At 44.6% G+C, this 17,835-nt stretch overlaps 1 long non-coding RNA gene and 1 other non-coding gene across 2 annotated transcripts; one reads left to right on the forward strand and one right to left on the reverse strand.

The window, feature by feature from the left end:
• Window positions 1-980: 980 nt before the first annotated feature.
• LOC141408262 (U4 spliceosomal RNA) lies at window positions 981-1,119 on the reverse strand. Its single transcript, XR_012421730.1, has one exon. It is a non-coding gene; the product is annotated as a U4 spliceosomal RNA (small nuclear RNA).
• Window positions 1,120-3,262: 2,143 nt separating this feature from the next.
• Window positions 3,263-11,551, forward strand: LOC135966677 (uncharacterized). Its single transcript, XR_012421045.1, has 6 exons — window positions 3,263-3,397; window positions 3,509-3,656; window positions 5,175-5,390; window positions 5,521-5,760; window positions 6,898-7,132; window positions 10,831-11,551. It is a non-coding gene; the product is annotated as an uncharacterized lncRNA (long non-coding RNA).
• Window positions 11,552-17,835: the final 6,284 nt, after the last annotated feature.

Genomic DNA, 17,835 nt, shown 5'->3' on the forward strand with positions numbered 1-17,835 from the left:
CAAAATTGCAATAATACTGGTTTTTATATTTGTCTATGTGTTTACCTTGAAAGGAAAAATGTATATTTTTATACAGTCGTTGAGTTACTGTCTAGTGTTGTTTCCTTACAACCTGAGGGAAGGACTCCCTTTAACATTTCTTGCAGGGTAGGTCTAGTGGTAATTCCTTCAGCTTTTGTTTATTTAGGGATATCTTAGTTTCTCCCTTGATTTTGAAGGATAGTTTTACCAGATACAGAATTCTTGGCTGGGCGCGGTGGCTCACACCTATAATCCCAGCACTCTGGGAGCCTGAGACAAGCTGATCGCTTGAGCTTAGGAGTTCGAGACCAGCCTGGGCAACATGGCAAAACTCCATCTTTACAAAACAATAGAAAAATTAGCTGGATGTGGTGGCTCATTCCTGTAGTCCCAGCTGCTCAGGAGACTGAGGTGGGAGGATCCCTTGACTACAGAAGGTTGAAGCTGCAGTGGGCTGAAATCACACCACTGTACTCTAGCCTGGGTGACAGAGTGAGACCCTGTCTCAAAAAAAAAAAAAAAAAAGAAAAAGAAAAACAATCGGTTTACAGGTTTTTCTTTCATCACTTTAAATATATCATCCTGTTGCCTTCTAACTGCAGAGTTTCTGCGGAGATTGTCCTGGTGGGGTAGAGAGAGACTACTAGTAAAGTACTGTAGATTTTTGGAAGGCATTGGTAACCACTGTCTATAAACCAACTCTTCCCCATCTGCCTGTGTACTGTTCCTCTCAGACAGGCAGAAATTACTGACTCAAACTCCATACTGTCTCTGTGACCTTCCCCTATCGCAGCAGCAGAAGTCCTCTGACGTAAGATTCCTCCTGAAGCAGGTAGAGTGTAGTTTCGAGTGACGTAGATGTCTATTACTTGTATATTAAACGATTAGAGAGATGTTTGATAAGTTCTAAGAGGTAGGATTACCCAGTGCTATCATGTGCTAGAAATGTTGCAAAAATACCTGAGCCTAGGTCTCAAGTTGGCTGACTGTACTATTAAGCTACAGACATGCACTTCCTATGTTCATCAGTTTTTCAGTTAGCAATAATCACTCCTCGAGTAAACCTCATTGTCTATGATACTGCCACTGCGCAAAGCTCGTCCATCAGTTTTTGAAGAAAGGGGAGTACGTCGCAGGATTACCTGTGTGCCTTGTTTTAAGCAAGCTCGACACATAAAAGTCATAGTTTCACCAAAACTTGAAGGTTATTGTTTGGTACGAGATTCAGCAGAAGACTTTAAAAGCATTTTTGTTACCTTAAAGAAGGACTCGAATTACAAAGTTTGAAGAAGCAACTAGTAAAAACACCACTCACGTTAGAAGAGGGTTTGGGTCTGTTCTCCCGAAGACTGATTCTTACAAAACCCAGGGTCCTGGGCCCAAAGGTTCTTTCTGTGGCATAACTGCTTAAAAATGCGAGAGGAGGGACTCAGGACGTGTCAGTCCCAAGGACAGACAGCTAGATATCCTTTGGTTCTACTTGACTGGGTAGCAGTGGGCGAGGCTTTAGGGAAAACACTTTGTAAATGTTATTATGATGGCATGTAAAGGCACAGGATTGGCAATAAAGGGACCTGGAGTTTGGTCTCCAGTATGAGAGGATTTCTTTCGGGCAACGGATGATATTGCCACACAGTCAGGAGAGGGGATGAGCCTGGTCTTTGAGTTTGCAGGGGGAGTGATTTATTTGTAATTCTTTATTTTATGATGTTTGTGCAAGAAGTTAAGTATTTTGGCTAGAGATAGCATGGAAATAGAGTGAGTTCCCCAGACCAATTCTATGTAAGACCAGCAGAGAAGGTTAGGTCAGTGAGCACTGGTGTTTCAAAGGGCTCTCTCCTGGAAGTCAATCAATGTAGTCATGAGTAGGAATTCCAAGCTGGCCTCTACTAAAAACCAGATCAGGGAAAAAGTAGGGCCCAGGTCAAAGAGACTGTGAGCTCCTAGGGGCAGGGACCAGGTCTGTCTGATTGTCTCTATTCGGCTTATTGAACTGAACTAACATATAGCACTTGTCATTTAACATCAATTATAATTCTGTGAGATACTTGCATCTTAGATGAGGAAAATGGCCCAGAGAAACCAACGTGCCTCCCATCTACTGAGTGGCTGAGCCAGAATTCAAGCTCAGGTCTCCTGATTCCAGATCCCGTGTGCCTTCCTGACCACTGTAGCAGCCAGATCTTTTCTTTTTTTTTTTGAGATGGAGTTTCACTCTTGTTGCCCAGGCTGGAGTGCAATGGCGCGATCTCGGCTCACCACAACCTCCGCCTCCTGGGTTCAAGCAATTCTCCTGCCTCAGCCTCCCTAGTAGCTGGCATTACAGGCATGCGCCACCACGCCCAGCTAATTTTGTATTTTTAGTAGAGACGGGGTTTCTCCGTATTGGTCAGGCTGGTCTCAAACTCCTGAGCTCAGGTGATCCGCCTGCCTTGGCCTCCCAAAGTGCTGGGATTACAGGCGTGAGCCGCCGTGCCCGGCCTCAGCTAGATCTTTTCTATGTGGAGTATGCAATAGCTTTTATTCAGATTTTTCATTCCTTGGCTTTCATTTTCTGATTTTTCCTAATTATTGCTATTTTGTTTTTATTGAGGAAATCAGAGAGAAAGCTATGAGATAGTTAAAGCCTGCTAAGGGTTTATTGAGACTATAATGATGTTCAATATGAAATAAGAACCAACTACACTAGAATTGCAGCATAATCATACCTTAGAGTTACTACAAGATTAATTTGGAATCGAATTTATCTTATAGTAATGAATTTTCTTTTTTAAAGCTTTTTAGAGCAAAACCTAATCAATAGCATAAGGGACCAAACCTATGTCAATCCCATAGCATAAGTGGCATATAAGGAATATCCTGTGCATTTCTCTACAGAAAGGGAAAGGAAGCAGAACTGACTTTGTGCCTCCCAGGTGTGGGGTCCCAGGTGCTGGGTCTTACTCTGACCTTTACAACTATTACCCTCAAGTTTTCCAACAAGTGGTCATCATTACCTTTTTATAAGTGGGAAAAATAGGTTTAAAGTCAATGGCTACCCAGAGTCACACAGTAAATAGCAAGCAATTCATGGATCTAAACTAAATTATTTCTGCCTCCAATGCTCTCAGTTATGCTGTGGTGTTTTCTGGATGAAGTACTAAGATTTAAATATATTCTTAAAAGTTTTGTGTTGAACCTTAAGTTGGACTTGTTAAACTTGTACCATCTGAAATGAACACCTGTATCCATTCTCTTTCAGGTTTTGCTGTTACTGCTCAATGTAATCACACCTCGAAGAAGGAATGAAAAACCGTGGGGTGTTGATAAAGCTCATATCCTGTGGAAGAACTGCAGCAGGTCCCAGCTGAGTGGGAGATGGGATTCAGCAGTACTGGTACATAGGCAATAATCCTCCTCAGGCATCGCATTCGCTGATTTTTATTGGCGCTGGGGATCCTGGGAGAAAGTCGGGAACTTTGTCACTCTTGGCTTTGATTACTGATAGGCCTGATGTGCTGGAGTGGCCCAGGCAGAGGCCCACTCGCAGAGACTATGGGAGCCTCAAGAGAAAATCTACCATAAGAGAAGGACCAGTCTGACAGCAAGCCCAGCTTCCCAAGAAGATAGAAGGCTGGAGACAAGCTGCTGTCCAGGTATGTCCTGAACCAGCCAACTTGAAGGTAAGTTGGCTCCCTGGGAAGAGAAGGGCTATAGGTAAGAACTAAAAGCTGTGTCCATAGACACTGTAACACTGGAGTTCAAAAAATGTTGCTGTGGAACAGCCCCTCTCATCTGAACCCGGAGAGCATGTTCTCACCTCCCAAGAGTAGTGTCTTGTATTGAGGCACAGTGGTACCCTTCTGGATCCACAGGCAAGGCCCCATGGAGTCTCAGAATAATGATAAATCCTCTGGATGACCTAGGGGCTGGTTAGGTGAGTGGAGCGCCCTGCTGTGGTGTGCCTGTGGGACCACTGGAGCCTGAAGCTGCCAAGGCATGACTTGACCAGCCCCGGCAACTGGTGTAGGATCATACAACCATGCACACACCCCCAGGATTCCTAGAAATACTAGGGGGAAAAGGATTTTCCTGGAACTGGGGCTTTCTACCTTTGCACAGGTGAGAACTCAAACCATTGAGATTTAGATATTAATGTACAACAACTTCATTTGTACTCGTTAAGACTGGTAAGACTAGGGCTTTTCCTTTCTGCTGCATTTTGACATAGGTAGGAGGACAGGATTTTCAAGATGCCCAAGAAAGTAATCAAGCAGTAATCATGCGCATCTTCAAGAAGGAATGGTGGAGCCCCACATGACCCACGGTCTGCACCCCACAGGACCCCACCCCACTGCCTCTCCAACCTCATTCTCCTAGCACACCAGCCAGGGCCCCCGCTGGCTGGCCGGCCTCCCATGCAGCACGCTGTCCCCTCAGGGCCTCTACACTTGGCTTCTCCCTTGATCTGGGTTGTGCTCTTCCCTATCTTCCCACCCTCTAATGTCCATGCGCCTTCTCCCCCACTTTCTTCAGCTCTCTGTTCAGACGTCACCTTTTCTGTGAGGCCTTCCCTGACCTAATATAAACAGCAACAAGGTCAGGCGCGGTGGCTCACGCCTGTAACCCCAGCACTTTGGGAGGCCAAGGAAGGTGGATCACCTGAGGTCAGGAGTTTGAGACCAGCCTGGCCAACATGGCAAAACCCCATCTCTACTAAAAATACCAAAAAAATTAGCCGGGTATGGTGGCGGGCGCCTGCAATCCCAGCTACTTGGGAGGCTGAGGCCAGAGAATCACTCGAACCTGAGAGGCAAAGGTTGGAGTGAGCTGAGATTGCACCATCGCACTCCAGCCTGGGTGAGAGAGTCAGACTCCATCTCAAAAAAAAAAAAAAAAAAAAAAAAAAAGCAGCAACTGCTTCTTGCCTTGTTACCCCTAATCTGGTTTATTTTTTCCCAAAGCACTTTGCATTATCTAGTATACTATCCATGTAGCTGTTTATTGAGTGTATCCTCCTCATTAGAATGGGAGCTCCATGAGGGCAAGAACTCCCTCTGTTTATTCACAGATGTAGCCCCAGCAGCCAGAATATTGTCTGTCACACAGCACACGTTCAGTGCATTTCATTAATGAATGATCATACTTCCTCCCTTTTTTGTTCATTAATTCAGTGAACACTGAGCTCTGCTAAGTGATGGATGCTACTGAATAGCAGAGAACCGAAGATGAACAAGATAGCCTCTGCCCTTAAGAAGGTCACAGTGTGAGGAGGGAGGCAGAATGGTGCCTAACTATAAATGCAGTGTGGTAGATTTCACTGGGGACACAGCTGGAGGAGATCGGGGAAAGCTTCGTGGAGGAGGTGCTGTCGAGTTGACTCATGAAGGGTGAGGAAAATTATGATGTCTGAACATTTATTGAGTGCTTACCATCTCTCTGCTAAGCAACTTAAATATAGCCTTATTTAACGCCGTGAACAGGTGTATAACATAAGTACTGATACTACTTTTACCTTAGGGTTGAAGAAGCAGGCTCAGAAAGGACTGAGGTTTGGAGCTCCCACTGGTGGAGCTAAGATTCAGACCTGGTTCTTCCTCGTTTCACATCTCATGCTTTAACCATGTGCTGGGCAGACAACAAAGGAAATCAGAGCAGAAGAAATAATCCATCTCAAAAATGGAAACTTCATGGTGTGTATTTAGGGAACCGCAGGAATTCCAGGGAAGAGATGAGGCGGGAGTCCACCTCACTCAGAAGGTGAGATTTAGGCTATAGGTATTTCATCCCTCTGCCTCCTGATTCCTTCCTCCTTCCAGGATAGCTTGCTTTTGTTACCATTATCGGGCGTCTGAATATGCTTTGATCTGAAGAAAGAATTCTATGATTGAAGCAAGGGATGGGCCATGTGGTTGTAGTAGCCCAGATGGGAGGGGGGTCCTTGAGTAGGACAGTAACTGGAGTAACTGGGAAAATGAAGGGGAGATGACGGATAGGGAGGACCTTCAGAGACAGGACTGCTAGGACTTGACTGCCATTGGCTGTTAGAGAGGCAGGAGGCTAGGCCTGGGTGAGTGGTGGAGGAACAGTGCCCATAACAGAACACCGTGTATGAGAACGTTCCATGGGAGTGGGAGATGAAACGTCAGGAAGGTTTGGAGCCCCTGTGGCTCACTGAGCCAGGGAGATGCCCCATACTGATTGGGATGTGTAAGGATGGAGCTCCAGGTAGAGTCACGGAGATAACAAACTTCAACTTCTTTCAAGTTATTGCCCAGGAAGAGAGTCCAGAGAAAGACCAGCAGTGAGCTTGGGAGCAGTAGCTGTGGACACTGGGAATCTCCTTGGCACTGACAGCTCTGGACCAGAACTCCATTGCTTCAGACGCCTTGTGGTCATAATTGGACAAATGTATTACCTAGACCATTCAGGGAATTTTTTGAAATTTCTTAATTAAAGGAAGCTATCTGGGCAACTGAGGTCTCCTTGAAGCATTTTCTTCTATCAGTGTGTAGGTAAAATGGCAGTGTGTGAAGCTCCTTCAGGCAAGCAGGGTTCTCTGTAACCCTTTTTCTTTCTTTCTTTCTTTTTCCCTCCCTCCCTCCCTCCTTCCTTCCTTTCTTCCTTTCCTTCCTTCTCTTTCTTTCTTTCTTTCTTTCCCCCCAGTCAATACCTTGATTGCATTTTTTAAAATATAATTTTGTTAATTTTTCTTTTTCTTTTTTTTTTTTTTTTTTTTGGAGAGATGGAATCTTGCTGTGTTGCCCAGGCTAGTCTCAAACTCCTGGCCTCAAGTGATCCTCCACTTCAGCCTCCCAAAGTGCTGGGATTACAAATGTGAGCCAATGTAGCCAACCCTTTGTAACCTTTGATCCAGCTACTTTTTTCATTTCCTAGTTGTTTTCGCAACGCTGTCTGGAGTCACAGCCTCAGTGATCTTCCTTATTGATGAAATACCACTGGAAACTTGAGTGCAGACCCATTTTGGCCCAGCCTTCTTCTGAGTGCACAGTGCCCACCAGGAACAAAGTGTCCAGGCGACACCCAGCCAGGAGCCTCCACTTCGCAATGGAAGCCAGCACAAAGCTTGCCGTCAGTGGGGTTCCTGGAGGAACCAGGAAACAGGGCAGAGGTAAGAGAAAGAGCCCCAGCGACTCACTGTCCTCATCCTCCCCTTCTATGTCAGTATGGTCCCCGCTTCTGGTTTGGGAAGGGTGGGGAAGAACACGTTTGCCCCAAACCACACCCCATCTCGGGCCAAGCAGGGCCGTGGCAGTATTGCAGTGGGGAAGGAATGAACACTCTTCAGGGTGGTCTCTTTATCTGCTCATGCAGGGGTCCATCCCGATCACTTAGAGTGGAGAACAGGAGCAAGAATAGAAGTGGCAAGAGAGGGTGCTTTGAGGTCATGTGACCCTGAGTCTTATCTCCTTTCTGCGCCTATGGGCTATCTGGTCTAGGGCAAAAGTCACTTCACCCCCACCCCGTGAGCTTCAGTTTCCTCCTCTCTGAGAAAGACGTCAGATGTCAGTGCACAGAGAGGCCATGGGGATGGATGTGCCCAGCAGGATGCCCAGCATCTAGTAGGTGCCTAATAGATAGGGCTACCTCATTGTGGTTATCCTCCAAGTGACTGTTATGTTTTTGATCTGCTTAATTTGGCCCTGGATTTGGTGATGTGTGAACTCGTATTTCCTTGCCCACAGTTCACAGTAGTATAAGGATTATGTGCTCGGGCTCTGGAGTTTGACCAGACCTCGCCTCAGATCCTGGCTCCAATAGTTTCCCAACTCTTTGACTTTGAATAAGTCACTTCCCTCATTGGTCTCTGTGGGAGTAATAATAGCGCTTACCTTATAGAGGTGTTGTTAGAAGGAAATAAGACACTATGTGTGGCTACTGTTTGGCATACGGAAAACATTCAAATATTGTGGTATACATTACCCTTGTAATGTAATAAGTTTTCTTTTTTCCTTTTTTCTTTTTTTCCCCCCCTATTTTTTTTCTCTCCTTCTCTGTCTCCTGCCTTCCTTTCACCCTCCAAAAGAAGTCTAACTATTAGAGTTGGCAGCAAAATTTAAAGAAAGTGGTTTAAAACTCAGAGAGCCAGGGCTGGGCGTCGTGGCTCACGCCTGTAATTCCAGCAGTTTGGGAGGCTGAGGCAGGTGGATCACCTGAGGTCAGGAGTTCAAGAGCAGCCTGGTCAACACTGAAACTCTGTCTCTACTAAAAATACAAAAATTTTCAAGTACTCCAAGGGTGGCAATTTTCAAGTACTCCAAATTGAGCACTTTCCATGGCTCAAAATGTGTAACAAGTGGATTAGTCCATTTTCATACTGCTGAGAAAGACGTACCCGAGACTGGTTAATTTATACAGGAAAAAGGTTTAAAGACTTCCAGTTCCACATCGCTGGGGAGGCCTCACAACCATGGCAGAAGGCGAGAGGGGCGAGTCACTTCTTACATGAATGGCAGCAGGCAAAGAGAGAGCTTGCGCAGGAAAACTCCCGTTTTTAAAACCATCAGATCTCACGAGACTCATTCACTACCGTGAGAACAGTGCAGGAAAGACCCACCCCCACAATTCCGTCACCTCCCACCGGGCTCCTCCCATGACACGTGGGAGTTGTGGGAGATACAACTCAAGATGAGATTTGGTTGGGGACACAGTCAAACCATATCAGCAAGTCTTTTTTTTTTTTTTTCTTTTAGACAGGGCCTCACTCTGTTGCCCAGGCTGGAGTGCGGTGGCACAGTCATAGCTCACTGCAGCCTTGAACTCCTGGGCTTAAGTTCCCAACTCACCATCCTGAGTAGCTTGGACTACAGATGTGCGCCACCACGCCTGGCTAATTTTTTTTTTCTTTTCTTTTTCTTCTTTTCTTTTTTTTTTTTTTTTTTGAGACGGAGTCTGGCTCTGTTGCCCAGGCTGGAGTGCAGTGGCCGGATCTCAGCTCACTGCAAGCTCTGCCTCCCGGGTTCACGCCATTCTCCTGCCTCAGCCTCCCGAGTAGCTGGGACTACAGGTGCCGCCACCGCGCCCAGCTAATTTTTTGTATTTTTACTAGAGACGGGGTTTCTCCGTGTTAGCCAGGATGGTCTCGATCTCCTGACCTTGTGATCTGCCTGCCTCAGCCTCCCAAAGTGCTGGGATTACAGGCGTGAGCCACCGCGCCCGGCCTCTTTTCTTTTTTTTTCAGTAGAGACAAAGGTAGTCTCACTATGATGGCCCAGGTCGGTCACCAACTTCTGGGCTCAAGCAACGCTCCTCCAGCCTTGGCCTCCCAAAGTGCTGTGATTACAGGCATGAGCCACCACACCCAGCCAGTTAACAAGTCTTAACGTTGCCTTAAGAGTCCTTTGAATGTCCGTAAATGGTAAAACAACCAACCAACCAAACACCTTTGCTGTTTTAAGAAAGAGCAGGTTTGGAGTCATAGCTGTGTGATTCCAAGCCAGATATGCTGATTCAGGTAGTTAGTGAGTCAAGATAATTACCTTTGGGGTCAAAGTAATGTGCTTCTTGTAACCCATGAAGACGCATCCAGAAGAGGCCTCCCGCAGAGTGGGCAGCAGCTCTGCTGCGGGCCCCAGCTTGCAGCCTCCGGAGGCAGGCACTTCTCCGCTCTAGACCATTCACCCCCGTGTGGTTTTTACATTATTACTTTTTAGATGGAAAGTAACCTTCTCATGGTTAAAAAAAGAAACAGTTCAAAAGGGTAAGAAAAATCTCCCTACCACAGGGAGGAAACCAGTTTCCACTCTCTTATCGGAGTGTCCCTAGCTGCAGAAAGTCCCTTTTTAAAAGCATATGGGGCCTGGCACGCACACTGCTGTGCGCCTCTCTCGTCCTACTCACCACGCTGCCGACAAAGATCTCCTGAGCTGGGGGCTTTGAAGCATCGCCCCCACAGAGAGGCACACAGTACCCAAGAAATGCCCGGGGGGAAGCTTTGGGGCCCCCAGATTCTCAAACGCTACCAGAGCATGTAATTGCCCCAGCTCCTTACTCTAAAATTCCTATTTTCTGACTCTCTGACTTGTTCTGTTTTGTTTTCATTTTTTTGAGACTATCTCTCTGTCGCCCAGGCTGGAGTGTAATGGCCTGACCTCCACTCACTGTAACCTCCACCTCCCGGGTTCAAGCGACTCTCCTGCCTCAGCCTCCTGAGTAGCTGGGATTACAGGCACGCGCCACCACGCCCGGCTAATTTTTGTATTTTTAGTAGAGACAGAGTTTCAGTGTTGACCAGGCTGCTCTTGAACTCCTGACCTCAGGTGATCCACCCGCCTCAGCCTCCCAAACTGCTGGAATTACAGGCGTGAGCCACGACGCCCAGCCCTGGCTCTCTGAGTTTTAAACCACTTTCTTTAAATTTTGCTGCCAACTTTAATAGTTAGACTTCTTTTGGAGGGTGAAAGGAAGGCAGGAGACAGAGAAGGAGAGAAAAAAAATAGGGGGGAAAAAAAGAAAAAAGGAAAAAAGAAAACAAACCTATTACATTACAAGGGTCACGGCAAAAATGACAACTGTCAAAACAACAAAACCGAGTTGAGACCGCCTGGATGGCAGCGGTCACCGAGTTTGCCCGGTGGCTCTAGGACGCAGGGAGAGGGCGGGTCTGGGAAAGAAAGCCACTCCTACCTCATAGGTTTGTGGATTAGAGGTAAGGGGCCCGGTTCTGGGGATTCCCAGGTCCAGTGCTAGAACAAGAGCTCTATATCCGGCTGTCCAGGGTCTCACAGCAATAAGTCAAGTCACGGATTTACCTCTGACTCCAAAGGCTTTTCCATTGCCCAGTCATCTCCCATTTCCTTCAATGGATAGGAGGGCCCAGGAGGGCCTGGAAGCCTGGGCTGAATGAGTACTGTCAGCCACAGCTGGAGAGAGGCCAGGCACAGGCCCATCCACCCCGCGTGACAAGGCAAGGCGTCCCGCCCACCAGGCCATGTGCGGAGGCGACCACCCAGCATCTGCTGATTAAGTCGCTACTGTAGAAGTCCCTGTTTTGGTCTTCCCAAATCAGGACCTAGGAAAAAGACATGAAGAGGTTTCAATCCTCCATTTTTCCCAGAGCAAAAGGCTTTTCCTGTCCACATCATATCACTGGTCCGGAATGCATCCGCTGCAACCTCAGCGCCTTCAGCGCGATGCAGCCCTCCCAGCCGGCCCGGCCCGAGGAGCCTTGGCCAGGATTTACCACCTGGCCCACGCTTTTGAGGATTTCATCACGTGGTCTAATGTGATTGCAATGCAATTCTTGAAAGATATTGTTTTTACTTTAGCTTTTTCTTTTAATGTAACGACTTTACTGAGATTTAATTCACATGCTACAAAGTCTTTTTAAAGTGGTAATTCAATGGTTTTTTTTTTCGTATATTCAGTTATGTAACCATCCCCACAATCTTTGTTTAGATAGTCTTATCACCCCAAAAAGAAGTCCCATAACACTCCCCATCTCCCCTCCTACCAGTCCTCAGCAACCACTGATCTACTTTATGGATCTGATTATTCTTGACACTTTATATAAATGGAATCCTACAATGTGTCACCTTTTATGTCCAGCTTCTTTCCCTTTGTGTAAGGTTTGCTAAGGTCATCCATATTGTAGCATTTCTTGTAATGCCTGAATAATATTCATTTTATGGATATGCCACATGGTGCTTATTCATTCATTAGTTAATGAACTTTTGTGTTTACACTTTTTTGGCTATGATCGGTAATGCTGCTATGAACATTCACGTACGAGTGTTTGTGTGAACATGTTTTCAGCTCTCTCGGGTTTATAGCTAAGAATGGAATTGTCAGATCATATGGTAACTGCATTTTTAACCTTTTGATGAACCGCCAAACTGTTTTCCAAAGCAGCTGCCCTGTGTTACATTTCCACCAGCCAACGTTTGAGGATTCCCATTTCTCCACATCCTCACACTTCTTTTTCTGTCGGTTTGTTTTCTGCTATTGTTGTTTTAGCCCTTGCAGTAGATGTGAGGTAGCATCTCATTGTGGTTTTGACATTTCCCTGATGGCTAATGATGTTGAGCATCTTTTCATGTGCTTTTTGGCCATTTGTATCTCTTCTTTGGACAAATGTCTGTTCAGATTCTTTGCCCATTTAAAACATTGGGTTATTTGCTTTTCTCTTGTGGAGCATAGGAGTTCTTTATAAATTCTGTATACAAGCGCCTTAGATAAATGATTTGCAAAAATGTTCTCCCATTCCATGGATTGTCTTTTTACTTTCTTCATAGTATCCTTTGAAGCACAAAAGTTTTTAATTTTTATGGAGTTCAGTGTATCTATTTTTTTCTTATGTTGCCTGTGTTTTTGGTGTAATAACTAGGAATCCATTGCCTAATGCAAGATTTATTCCTGTGTTTCTTCTAAGATTTTTACAGCGCTGTTAATTAATTTTTGTATCTGGCATGAGGTAGGGGTCCAAAATCATTGTTTTGTATGTGACTATACAGTTGTTCCAGCTTCATTTATTGAAAAAACTCTTTCCTTCATTGAATGGTCTCGGCACCCTTGTCAAAACTTAGTAGAACTTTGATACAATAACAATGTGTCAATATTGGTTTATTGATTGTAACAAATGTACCACACTAGTGCAAGATGTTAATACTATAGGAAACTGTGCATGGGGAGGGGGTACATATGGAAATTCTCTGTACTTCCTGCTCAATTTTTATTTTATTTCATTTTATTTTTATTTTTGAGACAGGGTCTCATTCTGTTACCCAGGTTGAAGTACGGTGGCACAATCACAGCTCACTCCAGCCTCGAATTCCTGGGCTCAAGCAATCCTCCCACTTCAGCCTCCCGAGTAGCTGGGACTACAGGCACACATCACCATGCCTGGCTAATTATTTCCATTTTTTGTAGAGATGGAGACAGGGTCTCACTATGTTGACTGGGCTGGTCTCAAACTCCTGGCCTCAGGAGATCCTGTTACCTCAGCCTCCCAAAGTGCTGGGATTACAGGTGTGAGCCACCTTGTCCAGCCATCAATTTTTCTGTAAGCCTAAAATTGCTTTAAAAATAGTCTGTTTAACTTTTAAAAATAAATTGAACGTATATATGTAAGGGTTTATTTCTGGACTTTCCATTCTATTCCATTTATCTGTATGTCTGTCCTTTTGCCAGTACCATGCTCTCTTATTATAGCACTGGAAGAAGATTTGAAATCAGGAAGTATAAATCCTTCACCTTTGTTCTTTTTCAGATTGTTTTAGCTATTCTGAGTCCCCCAAAGTTCTATATGAATTGTAGGGTCATCTTGTTGATATCGGCAAAGAAGCCAACTGGGATTTTGATAGGGATTACATTGCATCTATAGATCAGTTTGGGTTTGGGGCATGTTGCCATCTTGACAATATATACTTTTATTTTTCGAGATGAGGCCTTGCTCTGTTGCCAGGCTGAGTATAGTGGTGTGATCATAGCTCACTGCAGCCATGAACTCCTGGGCTCAAGTGATCCTCTCCTCAGCTTCCTGAGTAGCTGGGACTATATAGGTGCATGGCCCCACGCCCAACACCATCTTGACTGTTAAGTCTACAGACTCACGAATATGGAATGTCTTTCCATTTTATTTAGATTTTTCTTTAATTTTGTTCAACAATTATTGTAGTTTTCAGAGTACAAGTTTTGCCTTTTTTGGTAAGTTTATTCTTAAGTATTCTTTCTGATGCTATCGTAAATGTTGTTTCTTAATTCCATTTTTAGATTGTTCAATATTAATGTATAAAAATACTGTTGGTTTTTCTGTATTGATCTTGTTTCCTGCTCCCTTGCTGAACTTGTTTATTAAATTTTTTTTTTTTTTTTTTGAGACGGAGTCTCACATTGTCACCCATGCTGGAGTGCAGTGGCGCAGTCTCGTCTCACTGCAACCTCCGCCTCCCAGGTTCAAGTGATTTTCCTGCCTCAGCCTCCCAAGTAGCTGGGATTACAGGCACGCACCACCACGCTCAGCTAATTTTTGTATTTTTAGTAGAGACAAGGTTTCACCATGTTGCCCAGGCTGGTCTCCAACTCCTGGCCTCAAGTGATCCACCCACCTTGGCCTCCTAAAGTGCTGGGATTATAGGTGTGAGCCACTGCACCTGGCCTGAACTTGTTTATTAATTTTAATTTTTTTTTAGTGGATTCTTTAGGCTTTTCTATATGCAAGATCATATCCTCTGCAAATATAAATAAATTTACTTCTTCCTTTCCAATCTGGATGAATTTATTTCTTTTCCTTGCCTAGTTGACTGGAACCTTCAGCATAGCAATGAACAGAAATAACAAGCACATACATTCATTGTCATCTTGTTCCTGAAGTTAAGAGGAAAGCTGTCAGTGTTTCACTAGTAGGGATGATGTTGGCTGTGATATTTTTCACAGATACCCTTTATCAGGTTGAGGAGTTGCCTTTTATTCCTAGTCTGAGTTATTTTATCATGAAGCGGTATTGAATTTTGTCAAGTACTTTGCATCTATTGAGATGATCATGTGGTTTTTATCCTATTGTATTGACATGTTACGTTAATTGATTATTTTTAGTGTTACGCCAACTTTGCGTTCCTGGGGTAAATTCTATTTGGTTACAGTGCATAATCTTTTTAAAAATAAGTTGCTGACCAGGGTCGGTGGCACGTGCCTGTAATCCCGGCACTTTGGGAGGCCGAGGTGGACAGATCACAAGGTCAAGAGATCGAGACCATCCTGGCCAAGATGGTGAAACCCCATCTCTACTAAAAATACAAAAAATTAGCCAGGCGTGGTGGTGGGCCCCTGTAGTCCCAGCTACTCAGGAAGCTGAGGCAGGAGAATTGCTTGAACCCAGAAGGCAGAGGTTGCAGTGAGCCGAGATCACGCCACTGCACTCTAGCCTGGCGACAGAGCGAGATTCCATCTCAAAAAAAAAAAAAAAAAAAAAAGTTGCTGGAATTGGATTGCTGGTACTCTGTTAGGATTTTTTCCTCTTTATTTTTTAGGGGCTATTGATCTGTAGTTTTCTTGTGATGTCTTTTTCTGGTTTTAACATCAGAATATATTGGCCCCTGACAGAATGAGGTAGAAATGTTCCATCTTCTATTTTTTGGAAAAGTTTGTGAAGAATTTGTATTAATTCTTTAAACATTTGGTGGAATTACAATTGAAACCATCTGGGTATGGCGTTTTCTTTGTGGAAAGTTTTTCGATAGCTTGTTTATTTGTAGGAATTTCTCCATCTCATCTGAGTTATTGGATTTGTTAGCATACAGTTTAAACGATTCCCCTGTTATCCCTTTTATTATTGTAAGGTCAGCATTGATTTCCCCTCTTTTATTCTTTCTTAATTTTTATTTTATAGAGACAGGGTCTTGCTCTGTCACCCAGGCTAGAAATCGGTGACTTGATCATGGCTCACTGTAGCCCCGAATTCCTGGGCTCAAACGATCCTCCTGCCTCAGCCTCCTGAGTAGCTGGGACTGCAGGCATGAGCCACCACGCCCGGCTAATTTTTTTTTTCACTTTTTTGTAGGGCTAGGGTCTCACTATGTTTCCCAGCCTGGTCTTGAGCTCCTGGCCTCAAGTAATCCTCCTGCCTTGGCCTCCCTTCCCTGCCCCCCCCCTTTTTTTTTTCCGAGACAGAATCTCACTCTGTCATTCTGGGTGGAGTGCAGTGGTGCAGTCATAGCTTGACTGCAGCCTTGACCTCCTAGGCTCAGGCAATCCTCCCACCTCAGCCTCCTGAGTAGCTGGAACTGTAGGTGTGCACCACCACACCTGGCTAAGTTTTTTTTGTTTGTTTTTTTGTGTTTTGTTTTATAGAGGCAATCTCACTATGTTGCCCACACTGGTCTGAAACTCCTGGCCTCAAGTGATCCTCCCACCTTAGCTTCCCAGAGTGTTGGGATTACAGGCATGAGCCACCACCACACTTAGCCAGGCCTGGCTAATTATCAATTTTTTTTTTTTTTTTTTTTTTTTTTTAGAGATGGAGTCTTGCTATCTTGCCCAAGCTGGTCTCCATCCTCCTGCCTCAGCCTCCCAAAGCGCTGGGATTACAGGTATGAGCCACTGTACCTGGCCTCTCGATTTTATTCTTGACTTTAGTAATTTGTCTTCTCTCTTTTTTATTGGTCGGTCTAGCTAAAGGTTTAGAAATGTGGTTGATCTTTTAAAATAATCTGTTTTTACTTTTATTGATTTTCCTTGATTGTTTTTCTATTCTGTTTTATTTATTTCTTTTTTTTTTTTTTTTTTGAGACGGAGTCTCGCTCTGCCACCCAGGCTGGAGTGCAGTGGCCGGATCTCAGCTCACTGCAAGCTCCGCCTCCCGGGTTTACGCCATTCTCCTGCCTCAGCCTCCCGAGTAGCTGGGACTGCAGGCGCCCGCCACCTCGCCCGGCTAGTTTTTTGTATTTTTTAGTAGAGACGGGGTTTCACCGTGTTAGCCAGGATGGTCTCGATCTCCTGACCTCGTGATCCGCCCGTCTCGGCCTCCCAAAGTGCTGGGATTACAGGCTTGAGCCACCGCGCCCGGCCTGTTTTATTTATTTCTGCTTTAATCTTTTTTATTTCCTTTCTGCTTACTTTGGATTTTGCTTGCTCTTTTTTTTTTTTTTTTCTGTTTCTTAAGTGGGAGTTTCAATTCTTGATTTGAGATCCTTCTTCTTTTTAAATATAGGTGGGGGTTTTTTGTTTTTGTTTTGAAATGAGTCTTGCTATGTTGTCCAAGCTGGTCTCAAACTTCTGGGCTCAGATGATCCTCCTGCCTCAGCTTTCCAAGTAGCTGCGACTACAGGCATGAGCCACCATGTCTGGCTAATATAGGTGTTTACAGCTGTACATTTCCCTCTAAGTACTATTTTCACTGCATCCCGTAAATTTCTGTATATTGTGTTTTCATTTTCATTTATTTCAAGTACTGTTAAATTTTCCTTCTGATTTCTTCTTTGACCCATTGGTATTTAGGAGTTGTTTAATTTCCACATATTTATGAATTTCTCAAATTTCCTTCTATTATCGATTTCTAATTTCATTCCATTTTGATCACAGAACATCCACTTTGTGTGATATCAGTCCTTTTAATTGTATTGAGGCTTGTTTTATGGGTTAGCATTTGATGTGTCCTGCAAATGTTTCACACGCTCTTCAGAAGACGCTGTGTTCTGTGATTGGGTGTTGTGCGGGAGTCTGTAGGCGTAGCTGGTTTGGAGTGTTGCTCAGCCTTCTGTTTCCTTGCTGCTCTTCTGCCTCGCTGTCCCATCCATTATTGAAAGCTGGGTATTGACGTCTTCAACTACTTTTGTTAAGTTGTCTGTTCCTGCCTTCAGTGGTATCAGTTTTTGCTTCGTGTGTTTTTGTGCTCAGTTGTTTGGTACGTTATGTTTATAATGGTGAATATTACTGATGGATTGATTTTTTTTGTCATTACAAAGTGTCCTTTTTTGTCTTAAAGTCAACAACTGCTTATCTTAAAGCGGGGAGGTCCAATCTTTTGGCTTCCCTGGGCCACGTTAGAAGAAGAATTGTCTTGGGCTATACATAAAATATACTAATGATAGCTGATGAGCTAAAAAAAAAAAAAAAAAAAAAAAAATCTCATAATGTTTTAAGAAAGTTTACAAATCTGTGTTGGGCTGCATTCAAAGCCGTCCTGGGCCACGGGTTGGACAAACTTGACATAGGGGAAGGTAACATGGTGTGTGTGTGCCATTGAGAAGCTTCCTGGAGAGACATGACCGTGGGAACCGATCTGAGAAGTTTACACAGACAGTGGAACAGAGAAGCAGGGGTTCTGCTCCCGCACGCTCGTCCAGCCCTCCGTGTGCCCCGCAGCCCACCACGCTTCCC

This window comes from Macaca fascicularis, chromosome 12, assembly GCF_037993035.2.
Source record: "Macaca fascicularis isolate 582-1 chromosome 12, T2T-MFA8v1.1".
NCBI classification, from domain to species: Eukaryota; Metazoa; Chordata; class Mammalia; order Primates; family Cercopithecidae; genus Macaca; species Macaca fascicularis.